This window comes from Topomyia yanbarensis, chromosome 3 (genome assembly GCF_030247195.1).
Source record: "Topomyia yanbarensis strain Yona2022 chromosome 3, ASM3024719v1, whole genome shotgun sequence".
In the NCBI taxonomy this organism is placed as follows: Eukaryota; Metazoa; Arthropoda; class Insecta; order Diptera; family Culicidae; genus Topomyia; species Topomyia yanbarensis.
The window spans coordinates 312,726,978-312,740,821 of NC_080672.1; the positions used below are offsets into that span (position 1 = coordinate 312,726,978).

The 13,844-nt window shown below is 37.1% G+C and overlaps 1 protein-coding gene across 5 annotated transcripts in view; it reads left to right on the top strand.

The window, feature by feature from the left end:
- The first annotated feature begins 459 nt into the window (after positions 1-459).
- Positions 460-13,844, top strand: part of LOC131694110 (uncharacterized) — a 63,211-nt gene continuing 49,826 nt past the window's right edge. Inside the window, exons 1-2 of one of the 5 annotated variants that reach the window (XM_058982516.1) lie at positions 9,299-9,787; positions 9,843-10,084. The gene's annotated coding sequence lies outside the window, so the exon portion shown is untranslated. The other 4 variants (XM_058982518.1, XM_058982512.1, XM_058982514.1 and 1 more) reach the window with 4 other exon arrangements.

The following is a 13,844-nucleotide window of genomic DNA, read 5'->3' on the forward strand; positions in this document are numbered from 1 at the left end:
AACAATGTAAGGAAAAAAGCAAACAATAAAGTGATTTCAGTGTTAGTTTTAGACAAAGTACTAGTATAGTTAAAATTAGTCTTAAGGATTTTTGTAACGTGCTATGTAAAAAAAGAAACTGGCGTAAAAAGCTATTGCAAATGCCGTGTCAAATAAACGTATGAAAAAAAAAAAAAAAAAATATACGTAGGTACTAAGCAGTTGTGTGCATTCGTCGCTTCAAGTTTTTCCTTTTCCGGTCAGCTCTTGCCTCTCCGCTTACCTCACTGATAGACGTTTGACTTTTGCACGTGTTCCCGCAGTGGTAAAGAGTGATTTCGTTTGGCATTCAATTGAATGCATGCACATGTGAGTACAGAACTACACAAAACATAAATGTAAGTACGTACGTACATGCATTTTGCCATACATTCGTTTACTCCGTATACCACAAGTCCGAGAATCGTCATCGTGTCTGGGAGGTACTGACGCGGTGCGGCGTGGTTGCAGCTAAAACACAAATATGTATCGCATCATTATTAAGGTGTACAGACCGGCACGTTTGGCGGATAATGGGTGCAGGATATGAAAATAAAGTGTGTGCTTTTCATCGCCGGATGATTTTTGTGTGTTCACTTTCTGAGCCATTATTTAGTGTGATGATTCTCGTGCTTGTAGTGGTGCGTGAGTGGCTATTTGAAAATTGAAATTAAATAAAGGGAAAAAATACATAAAACAAAACTGCAAGTGCACCGAGCGTGGAGCTAAAGGGGAGACTACTTTTGTAGTACTAAAAGAAAAGTGTAATAATGAGGTAAAACTCATACACATATACACCATTTTGTGTGAAAAAATTGAAGAATGTTTGATTTTTTAAAGGTACGTAGCAATGACTTTATTGCAGCAAAGTTATAGTTTCTTGATGGAACATTTTTTTGTGAAAAAAACCAACATTAGTTCAATAAAATATTGATAATTGGTGATTTTTTCTATATATTTATTTGACACGGCTCAATGCGTTAGCACAGCTGAGCCGTGGATCTTTCAAGTTTTTACAATCAGTAAAAATAAAAAATATTAAAAGAGTCTGTCTGCCAGATCTTGTTAACGCAGTTTTCTGTTGCGTGTTGAGATCCTTTTGCTTGGCGGTGAAATGTTAGTCACCTTATCCGTCGCAGCTTGGGGGTCTGCCTTTTCTCGCGTTATCGTTCACGTCCATGTCATCATCGGTACTGCTTTCTTGCTGTTCACAGTCAGAGGTTCTTATTTGTTTTCTATTCTAACGGGTCGCTGTTGTAAATCCGTCTTCATCGGTATTAGCTTTTTTATTGGTTGTTTCGCGAGCGGTTGTCGTGGTCGTTGTTCCTTCATTATTGGTTAATAGGGTCATTGATTTTTGTTGATCTGTAAGTGTCGGTGGCTGCTTGTTAGAGTTGGCTGTAGTAGATGAGTTTGGATTAGTTGCTTCGGTGCATATTTTTTCGTAGTGGGCTGTTGGTTACAGAATTGGCGTGTCTGCGCGGGATATGTAATCAGCGTTGTTTGTTTACACCACCCTTTGGTGCATTCGATAGTCATGTAAGAAGGTGCGAACGCCACTGGGAATACCTGTGAAAACTATTCTCCAAGTGTCATTCCACCTCCTGAACTGTGGGTCTAACACGAGTGTTCAGTCGACCGAGATTGTGTTATCCCGGCCACTTTTGCTTTCTTTGGCAGACTCATTTCACTGCGCTACATTACTGTTTGTGCAATGGATATCGAACAAAGCGCTAGTTTGGTTCACTGGTGCCTATAGCGCACCAATTTGCTTTGTGCGAGGTCAGAAGATAGACTGAATTGGTGGAGTTGTGGTATTTTCCCAAAAACCTTTTTTATTTAAGAAGCTTACAGAACAACTAAAATCCTAAAGGAGTATTCCTTTACGAACTTTTGTAAACATTTTCCGTAAATGTCACGAACAAAAAATATCACAATCATTCGAGTACTCAATAGTGCTGAGCACTCATATTCATATAGAAAAAACGATATTGTCATACATCGATCCTTTAAAAAATGTACAAAAAATTTGTTCGGTGAACCATTTAAGTGCAACCAACGAAATATTTGTGATATTTACAAAAATTTGTTCAAATATCAAAACATTTCGTTTCAATCACGAAAAATAGTTTCGTTTTCTACGTTGAATTTCGTGTAAGACGAATTTCGCGCTAACTCGAACAAATCTTGGCAGCACCCTCTCCGATTTTAATGAAACTTTCTGTACATGAAAACTTTGTCACAAAAAGCCACTTTGATCTAGACTGTCTTTTGAAAAGGGTCAAACTTTTTTACCTTTTTTTTCAAATTGCTATAGTCTAAAAATGACAAATCCTTCAAAACAATTTTGTAGGAGTGAGTTTCACAAAATTAGTCAAATTTTTGAATAAAAATATTGACAAAAATCTTCATCGATATCTACACTGAAAATATCGATTTTAAAAATTTAAAGTTGATTTACAAAAAAAAAACATCTTCCATTTGGATGAAATTTTGTTTCAAGATAGGTAATTATGTTCCCTACCTACCAATTCAAGTTGGACACTTTTAAGGAAAATAAGTTATTTGAAAAAAAAAATCCTTGTTTAAACTGAATTTTTTTTCAGCGCATTTTTATCGAAAACTGAACCAATGAAAGTCATAATCATCACAGAATCCAATTTTCCAACTACTAGTTGCTTGATACATGCAAAAAGTATCAGTAACGAATTTGGTATAGCATCTTGGACTGGACTGAAACGAGCCCAAAGGGATTCGTTTAACGGAGATCTGGTACTAGAATACTTAGCGCACGACCAGACCACATGTTTAATATCGCGATAACCGCCAACACAAGCGCAGAGACCGCTCTCGACGACCTCAATACGCCGGAGATGGGCTTTCTACGTATAATGATCGTACATAACCCGAAATATCACCCGAATGAAGTCATGACCCTCATCCATTCTCATGGATCAAGGTTTGTTGATATCTTTGGGATTCCGTCCTCTGAGAAGAAATATTTAAAAAATTCAAATGCCTAAATGTCCACATTTTCATTATCATTCTAATCCAAATGTCCGCCTTCTCATTACCCGGAATAGAGCACTGTGAAAAAATTCAAACTAAGGTAATCTGCTATGATTTTTCAGATAAAGTACTCAAAAACTCCCATGTTTTTCCTAGGAAATACAAAGAGTGCTTCTCATGCTCCATAAAACGGAGAGCTTCCTGTTACTGTAACGTTGTGGGTATGGTCGTTGATAGGTAAATATAAAACAATCAAGCCTCTTTTATGATTGCACTCACCACTACTGTCATAATAATTAGCATAGAAGCGATGCATAGCTGTCATCATATGACGAATGTTCCGTGTATTCCAATCACAGGATAAATCGAATACACAACGTAGGACCTAGCCACCACACGAAACATTGTTTCTCTGATGATCTGTCCGTTAATCCGTCGACGGACCGGTGCCAGTAATCGCGTTTTTCAGCTTTCATCAAGTTTTTCATTTGCATTTGTAGCGTCGCGTATATTGGGAAAAATTCGGACTATCTGACGTTCAAAAGTCCCTTTCGCGTACAATCTCTCCCACCACTAGGTAGGAGACTGTTCACGGTTGTTCGCATCGTGTACTCGTTTCGTATGTTCTTTAATCGTAATGCAAATGAATTGTGTAAAACATGGGGGGAAAAGTAGGGACTGAAATATAAGGACACTTGGGGTTTTTGCTGTCCCATATGGAAATTCCTGCTAGTTTCTAAGATTACCGAGACCAGGAACCACTTACTTCGGTTTTGTAACAACAAGGGACACTCTTAGGCCTTTACGAGGAAGCTTAAGAGAGAAAACTGATTTTCCTCTTTCGGAAATTTATAGGCACATTAGAAGATGTTCCCACAACGGTATGGTCAGACTCTCGCTCTTTAGTGTACAAGGAAACGAAGAAATTAGTCATTGTCGGTGGCGTAGCACTCTTTTGCATTATCGGTGTGTTCCTTAAAATAATGTTTCATTTGGTCCCCACATAATTTATATTCCTTTTCCACAGCGTGCCTTGTTTCTACAATAAGTTCATGCCTCGCGGCACAAATAAGCGAACAGGTAGGCCAGCCCCGCCAAAAGATCAGAGTTTGGCAGGGCAGATTCGGCGAAAGGTTCGACATGAGGTTGATGGAAAATAAGTTGTGTTCAAATACTCCTTGATTTTTTCCTGAATGCAATTGCTTGCGAACTAGAATTTTCACAGGCAGAAACAAAGGGTTCTTGAAGGAGCGAACCCCATACTTCGCAATTAAGGCCCCTGTCGGAGACTACACCATCAATCTCTACTTACAGGGCGGGTACATAGACAAGATACTATACCAAGTGGTATTTAGTTAAATCTCGCATATATCGATGATGTTAAATGGCTTATCTTTGCCACCATTCAAGTTTGTTATGAATATATACCAAATTCGTTACTGATACTTTTTGCATGTATCAAGCAACTAGCAGATGAGAAATGGGATTCTGAGATCATTATGACTTTCATTGGTTTAGTTTTCAACAAAAATACACTGAAAAAATAAATTCAGTTTGGACAAGGAAAAGTTTTTTTTAAATAGCTTTTTTTTCCCTAAAAGTACCAAACTTGAATTTTTGACGGCAGGTAAGGAGTCGAAGAAGAATTTTTTTAATATTTTTATTCAAAAATTTGACTAATTTTGTGAAAATCACTCCTACAACATTTTTTTGTATGATTTGTCCTTTTTGGACTATAGCCATTTGAAAAAAAAATGGTAAAAAAGTTTGACCCTTTTCAAAAGACAGTCTAGATTATTTTTGAAAAAACGAAGTATGTAAAGTGGCTTTTTGTGACAAAGTTTTCACGTTCAGAAAGTTTCATTAAAATCTGTGAGGGTACTGCCAACTTTAGCGTGAAATTCGTCGTAATGTACACTACATATTTAAAATTACGAAAAGCCGCCATGTTTTAGATCGTGAAATAAACGAAACCAATGCAATACACGAAAACGATTCGTTGCAGAAAACGACAAATGGATTCGTGCATTGTATGCTAATTTTTGCTCAATTTACGAATTTATTTTATCAGTGTTTGAGATATTTTAGATTTTAGAATGACACCTAGCCCCAGAGTGTGAAGTTTGCCATTTTCAATGCTAAAACCGAGCAAAATATTTCTTTCTGAGTCACTTGATTCAATCTTTGGTAAGTTTGTCGAATCCCGCTATTTTGAAATTTGAAAGCTTGTTATTGAAATAATGAGCCTATTCATGAATCCATTGGTTATTTTAAGTTTGTATTATTAGGATGCATGTAACCGAAAATCGCTTTGAAAAGTAAATACACTCAGGTTTTTTTTACGCGGGGGATACGAGCCGCGTAAATGAAAACCGTGTAAATGAATACCGCGTAAATTTCAAAATCCGCGTAAATGAAAACCGCGTAAATTTCAAAATCCGCGTAAATGAAAACCGCGTAAATTTCAAAATCCGCGTAAATGAAAACCGCGTAAATTTCAAAATCCGCGTAAATAAAGACCACTTAAATTTATGAATCCGCGATAAAGGGAACCTCATTGATGGATACCGCGTAAATTCCAAAATCCGCGTAAATGAAAACCGCGTAAATTTCAAAAACCGCGTAAATGAAAACCGCGTAAATTTCAAAATCCGCGTAAATGAAAACCGCGTAAATTTCAAAATCCGCGTAAAAAAATACCGCGCAAAAAAAACCGCGTAAAAAAAAACTTGAGTGTACAAAAGTGCATAATAATTAAAGGATTCCCTTCGGGCCCGAGGTAGACCACCCAATGTCCCAGTCCGAGATATGCTGGCAAATCGTGATTTCCCCTATATGTCCCTTATTTATACTTTCATAAAAACGATAAATATCCCAATTTAGCCCCTCTCTTTTTATTTCTCGTTTTTAGAAGTTTCCTCTTGCCGTGTGGAACCGATAAGCTCCAGACTGCCACTATGTAACCGCCGTCGCCCTTATCACTACGGAAACTGAAGCGAGAGCGACTCGAGGTCCGAAGGATTCCCTTTGAAGGATTCCCCGCGGGTCCGAAGAATACCATCCGCCAATCCGACCTACTAGACTGAGGCGCTAATTTGTTTCGCTGATCTCCTATTTACCCGAAAGTTGCAAGTTTTGCTCTTCTCTACCGGTCACCATCTACGCCTTCTCTCCCCTGTCCTTGATACAACTACTTCTACACCGATTTTGGAAATGACCTAGCATAAGTATCTGATAAAAAATCAAATTTGTGTTCCGTATTCCTAGTTTTAAGATAGTTGTATTTTCTACTCTTTGTTAAAACTATTGTCCCCCATCTTGTAAATAGAATTGTATCCCTAGTTTTAAAACACCTGTGAAATTTTTCATAAATATTTGTTCCCCCTTTTGTGTACCAAACTATATTGTTAGTTTGAAGATAACTGTAAATATTTCCTGAAAAACTATTACTATTGAATTCCTTGTTTTAAAATTTTTCATTAAAAAAATCTTTTGCCCCCTCTCTTATATATAGAATCTTTTTTCTAGTCTTAAGATAGCTGTAAATTTTTTCTCTTTTATAAAAAAAATATTTCAACATTGTAACCTCCTAGTTTTAAGATATTGAAAATGTAAAAACAAAAGAATTCGGCGCCGCCAAGCTAACGCATTTGTGCCTATCAAATAAACGAAATGAATAAAAAAAGTGCATAATTATTTCGTGGACGTGTTGACTTTTGTCGGTGAAAATGAAAACAGTAAATTTTTCCATTATTGCATGTAACGTTTCGGCCTATTGTTCTTCAACCATCATGGGACGCATAGTCTTATATGACACATCCTCCATTCACTCGTACTTTAATTCACTCTCCACCGCTAGGCGGGCGAGAAAAGTCAACATGATCACGAAATAGTTGCGGTGACCATAAAATATTTTAAAAGTGCATAATGTCGATCAGATATGGTATATTTCCAAGGAAGTTTGTGGTCAAAGTTTGAACGATTTTCATGAAGCCCTTAAGCATCATAATAGTAGAAAATTCTCTCCAGGAACTTAAAACCCAATTTTATGGAATTCTCCTACGAAAAAAGCGGAAAGTCCACGTGGACATTAGTATGACAAGAAAAATAATGAATTTTCAAAAACTCAATCTGCCTACCCCTGGTTTTATTTCCCACCAGGACTCCTGGTCCAGGAGTAAGGGATTGTCGTATAGGTTGGGACGCTGTATAGGTTGGGACAGCTCGATATTTTCGTTCCTATGCAGTGATGCCATCTGTTATTTTTAGCACATACTAGACTCGATCGTAGCTCACTTTTTATACCAAGTTGAAGTTATAGTTCATTATTGTCACAGCTGGACTAAGCAGTGTCAAAAAACGAGCGAAAAATCTTTTGTTGTGCTGATTTTTGCGCCATTTTAAATTGAATCTTTTTCATCGTAATTTCAACGTAAATCATTTTAAAGAGTTAAGAAGTAACTAAAATTTATTACCGATCAGGGTTTTGCGTTTGCTTCATTGGATTTTTTTTTCATTGGTTGGGACAAGCGTGTCGTGTAGGTTGGGACACCATACAATTATGCATGCGTACAAGATTGCGTACAAGTTTTACATGTAAAAACTGTGAGTTAGATTAATTTTGTTAAATGGAAGTAAATAAGTCTTTCAGTTACTTATTCTTATTCTAAAATACCAATTAACAAATAAATATTAACCAAAAAATAAATATAATGCAATAAAGTTTAAATTGCCTTTAATTATTTAAATTGTTTGAAGTGGCCCAACCTATACGACACTTTTTTTGGCCATTTTGCCGTCATGTAGAAAATTGATCCTGAGTCTTATTTAAAATTGTAAGTAAACATCTTCCATTCGCAGACATTAAGCCACATAATATATCTACAAAATAGTGTGCTACAAGCTAAAAAATATTGTCATGGCAACAAGATATCAGCCTCTAAACAAACCCGTCCCAACCTAGACTACATTCCCTTACTTACTTAGAACGACGACTTTCTGCCCACGTAGTATACGGACTGCTCCTAAATAGTTTTACTAACTTGGGGTTATCAATGAGAGTTAAAGTTATTAGGAGCTATGAGAGATCAGTAAAGATATAATTACTTAAAGCTAGTGTTCCGACATATATTGAGGCTTGGTACATGAAGCGTTAAATTTTCTGGAAAAGTGACCAATAATAATGTACAAAATTTCATCCATGGAATCAAAAGAAAAGATTGAGAATTTTACCACGAACGTATTTGCCAAAGACTATTGCAATCTAAGATTATGAAACTAGTTTTTTTTATTATTTTTTACATTAGAATACTTGAGTCCATTTTATAAAATGAACTGTCCTTAACCATTACCTAACACTTTCGGACGTTTCGACGTAAACCTGCATTTTATCACACTTTTAATGACTGTGTACACTAGAGTGACAAGAAAATAATGACCCCTGTTGGCCCACCCCTGAGTCGCAAAATGGCCTAGCTACCAGACCGACGTGCTTAAAGTGTGTATGGGATTTTTCGCCAGTTTACATGGAGAAAAATCATAATCTTGCATTTTCACCGTTAGGTGGCACTGTATGCATCGCATTATCACTGTAAGCGAAAATAAGACAGATAATTTAATTGTCTACAAGTTTGTCGAAGACTGATAGTCAATCCGGCTTTGTTCAAAGAAGTTATTAAACTTTTAACAAAATGATGCCTGAGTCAATTTTGCACGGGGCCTTGCATGGTTGTGTATCAGTACACGATTCGCATGAACTAAACATTTTGTGGGGTGGGTCGATTGAGATTTCAAAAATTCATTATTTTCCTGGGCAGTCTAGTGTACACTCCTGTGATAGTCCAATTTGGTGTGAAACGCGTAATTAAGCTACACTAGGTTTGTTATCTGATTGTACGCTCAAAATAGTACGCAAAAAAAATTGTTTGGTCTGCTAGGAGTCTTTTTTTCCCGCACGGCTTTTGTTGCTAAGTATTATATTTGTTACTCATTTGGCTCGCATTTTATTCATTCGGTTGATATGGAAGCGCAGCGCGGGTCTGGCCCTGCTAGCTTATGTGGCTATAGGTAGGTTGGGTACGTGAACGAACGTGTTGTGGGGCCAATAGAGGAGAACGAACGAATCATAACAACAAACGCGAAATACGCGAGCAGCATGAACTGACCAGCTTATTTAGGCGGCTTCAGCAAACGATAGTAGGTACATACATAGGCAACACAGTTTGAAATTAATGCTCCCGCCGAAAGCAGGTGAACTTGGGGTTTTATTCGTTGCGTTGGTTAGTTTGGTTTTGGTTGGCAGCCTGTTACATTTTTACGGGCGCACACAGGAGGGTTTTCCGTTGTTGTGCGGGTCATCTTCGCTTGACGCTACTGATGGTGTTGGTAAAGAGACCCCTTTTTCGGCCCGGCACATGTTTCACGCATTTAGCCCACACTCCTTCGGCACTTGAGCGCGGGTCTGTTCGGTTTACCGAGTGGCCGTTGCAGTTTGATTTCGGGGTTTCATCGGTGCACAAGTGTTAGAAAAGCACACCGGCGAAACGGATCGGCCGTTTTTATTTTATTTTGAGAAAATGAATGTTCATTTGCGTCGGATGCAGGGTATTAAAAGTGCGCTTCCAAAGTGTTCCCCGTGTGTTCGTTTGTTCCGTTTATAATTTACGTCGCACAAACAATTGATAAGGATTACCCGTGCCGTCGCGGATTCTCTTATACGGAAGGTGCCACAGCTGTTTCGTTTTCTACTACGAGTTTGGAGGTACAGAGAGAAGGTAGTGTGTTTTTTGCCAATTGAAATTCAATTCGTTTTAAAGCAGGTTGGTGCGTGACGGCCTCCGGTTACGTATAAACGCATCGCAGTAGACGTCGGTACGATTCCCTATAGCGTAAAGCCGGATTCTAGTGAATGATCGCATCATTAGCCTATCCAATAAACTGTGAAGTGAAACAAACAAGCAGACAGAGACGTAAACAGACATTTAATAACAGTAAATAGAACTAACTGCCTGATTGAGTGTCAGTGAAGTGCGAAGTGAATCTAACCAGCCGTGCCAGGGTGAGTCACAGCTCACAGGCTTATGTGTGTCTTATATGGATTAGCTATTTGGGATTTTGGCAGTAGACAGCAGAACGCGTGGGCTAAGACAATGTTGAGTGTTGTTGCCGTAGGTTAGCACACTTTGAATCTGACTTGTGAAGAACTCAATTTCGCGTACCTTAAGTATTGGGCAGATTTTTGTCAATCTGGGAATTAAAAAGGAAACTACGAACTACAAACAATTAGGGTCTGATGATTGAACTATGTATTTGAATCATATTTTGTTTTCATGTAGCTTTCGAATGGTCAACACTAATTCCTTCCGGCATTTAACATCATATTATTTGATAAGAAAATTGATTTTTTATGGCAGATAGTATTAATTTTGAAAATATCTTAATTGTTGTTGCTAGGAGAATTTTTTAATTGAAAGTTTCTGTATAATCCAAATACACAAAAAAGTTTTTACGCCTTCAAAACGATAAACATTTGATTGTGGACAAGTTATGATGGGGAAACGCAAATAACTTTTAAAAAGGGCATTATTTCGTGAATTAATTGTTTTTGTTTTAGCAAAATTCCAAATATCTCTAGTTTCGTATTTTGGAAGATTTTTGTTAATTGCATTTTGATGTGAAATGACATTTAGAATCATGTTCTACATTAAAATTACAGTTTTGTCAGTCAATTAGCACATGAAAAATTGAAACATGCATAAAGTTATTGTTACAAAAATATTTTTAATGATATGTTCTCCATCATGTTATTACATACAAAATGTTTTGTAGACAAAATATAAAACAAATTAAAAAAATGTTTTTTTTGCAATTAAAATTTTTAACATCAAATTTTTGTTTTTGTGAAAAATGACACATTTTTGTCAGTGTAAACGTGCAGGAGTGTTCTTTTCCTCTAACTCTTTCTTGGATAGTTTTGCTGTATAAAATACGGTAATAGATTTTTTTGCAAATTCTACAGGCAAATACTTTACCGCCTTTTTGAATAATTGCCTTTGAATCACAATTATCTCATTGACTGTGGAAAATCCCGGTGAAACGTGTATATAGTTTCAGCGGAATCGAAGATGGTCACGACTTTGAAAATTTTCATTTTAACGACATTCAATTAGCTAGAGATGAATGGGTAGGGAAAAGTTATAAAAATTCAAAGCCATAGTACTCAAGTGAGAGCAAGGATGTGAAGAATATAGATCGGAAAACTATTCATCGATATGGAATTTTTAAAATTCGAGAAAAGATTCTCCGAGAGTCGAGATGATCTTCAGAAGTGTTTTCGTGGAGTGAAACGTAGAATTCAAAATATCTGGAAAACCGGGTCATTTTTTTTCCTTCTTGATTATTTGGCACGGTTAGCATAACTGATTCGTGGATCTTTTATGATTTTTACAACATATAAAAATTAGAATTTACGTTCGAAATGCCTATGGATCTTGTTGATAAAGCTTACCGCTGCGTGTTGAGATCCTCTTCATTGGCGCCGCAACTTGGGGGTCATTCGTCCGTCTACTCTTGCGTTTTCGTACACGTCCATGTCGTTATCGGTAATACATTCATGATGTTCACGGTCGGATGTTCTTATTTGTTTCTTGTACTTACGGGTCACTGTTCTAAATCCTTCTTCATCGGCAGTTAATTTATTGGTGGTGTTGGTTGTTGATTTGGAGGCATTTGGTGTAATCGTTGTTACCTCGCTGTTGGTAATGGTACAGATGAAATTTTCTTAGAAGCCTCAGCGCAAGGTTTTCCGTGGTGTAGCGGCTGTTCACAACATTGGCACGTGGAAATCTGCTCTAGGTACGTGACCAGTATGAAGATGCAATTCCTTGAGCTGATTTGTATGGGATGGTCAAGTATGCTGTTGCGGACTCCTAATAAGAAGTTTCTCCAAGTATCTTCCTTAACACTATCCATCTCTCCGGATTTTGACATGAGTTGTTTGATAGCGGGGGAACTAGTACGTGGTTCCAGGTCATGAAGTTTCATTTCTATATTGTCTGGCTTGACCGCATATCTATTCACCTGCGAAAAATATGGAAGATTCCAGATAAATGTCGAACATTAGCAACGCTGAGAGACTCGCAAATCAAAACAATAATATTCCAGTCTGCTTCACTCACAATTAAATATTAGGTTCTTTGCACAGTTAACCTCACTTTTTTGACAGTTCACCAGTACTGTTTACATTCACTTAGAAAAAATTTGTCAACGACTCAGTTCGCTGGAGAAAGAATTTTCCTAATACTACGTTCACACTACGAGTTAAAACGTGTTTTAACGCTATCTTGATGACATTTTTCTTGTTGCTAATTATTATAACGTGTTTTAACTCTGTAGTGTGAACATAGTATAAGTCCATGTAAACAGTATAAGCGAACTGTCAAACATAAACACTTTAGTTCATTTTTGACGTGACGGTAAAGTATTCAATTCCCAATCATTGTTGAGAAAATGAGAGGCTCTCCGATTTAGAATGAACGGGGATCAATATAGTGCCGTCAGAGTTACAAATATTCAAATTCATTGTCAATTTTCAGACGCCGCACTCATTTTCAATATTCAGTGAGGCAAGTGAAAACGTCAAGCGAACAAACGGCCCATTCAGTCAATTCAGGTTTTCATTTGTTCCCGATTATTGCAATACGTGATCGTGCAACAACGAATCAAACGTATTAAAGTAGGACCTGGCATATGATAATTTTTATTTTATATGATTTACCAATATTTGAAAACATTTACCTAGATAATTAGTGAAATGAATATTATTGTACGATAATCAACTGAATGAATTACATGGGTTTTAAATGAATATTTTTTCTACTCAGGGGCCATGCATAAATGGCGTAGCATTTTGGGGGGTAGGGAGGGTATACCAAATTTGTGACGAAGTGTGACGAGGGGAGGGTAGGGTCAGAAGTTGTGCGACGTAGCATAATACTATTAGCATTAAATTTAAATTTTTTTGACGGGCATCAAAACCCATTGATTAGAGAAAACAATTTAATGTTTCTCCATTCCCAAGACAAATAAATTTAAATTCACACAAATTACTTTTCATGCGGTTTTTCAAGAGGTAAATTTTACGATTCGCCGACTTATAAGCTCGCAAAAATACTAGAAGATTCAGCATGCTGATTTAACTTGCTACATTAGTTAGCTATTGTTGTTAACTAGTAGATTTAATTTGGTAGCTGAAATAAATTTTCTCTTCGGATTCAAGCAAACGAACTTTAGTAATTAATGCTTTTTAGAATCATGCTAATGCAGGATTGTGAACTGAGAGAACTTCTCTTCATGCTCCCCTTGACATAGAAAATTCAAAAGAAAACTATCAACACTATATTTGTCATGAAATGGGCTTATTTTGTACGCAATTTGCTGTTGTAATGAAAATGTTGATAAATGTCGTCAAACATTTTAAAAAGACATGTATTCAAAATAATTAAAAAGCATATGAAATTTTTTTTGTCATCCTCCCACCGCGTTGCACAGGGGGGGGGGGGGGGTTCGGTAAATGCTACGTTATTTAAGAGGGGGAGGTCAGCATTTTGTGACCAAATACTACGAGGGGGAGGGAGGGGTAAAAAAATTCCGAAAAAAGCTGCGTCATTTATGTACGGCCCATCACCAGCAGTCGCGTCAGGTTCATTTTCAGCCGTCAAAAAGATTATTTTTAACAAAAAAGATTATAACTGTTAGAGGGAGCAAAGCGCTACTGTCTCCAGTGGCGGATCCAGAGGGAGGGTCCGGACCCCCTCCGA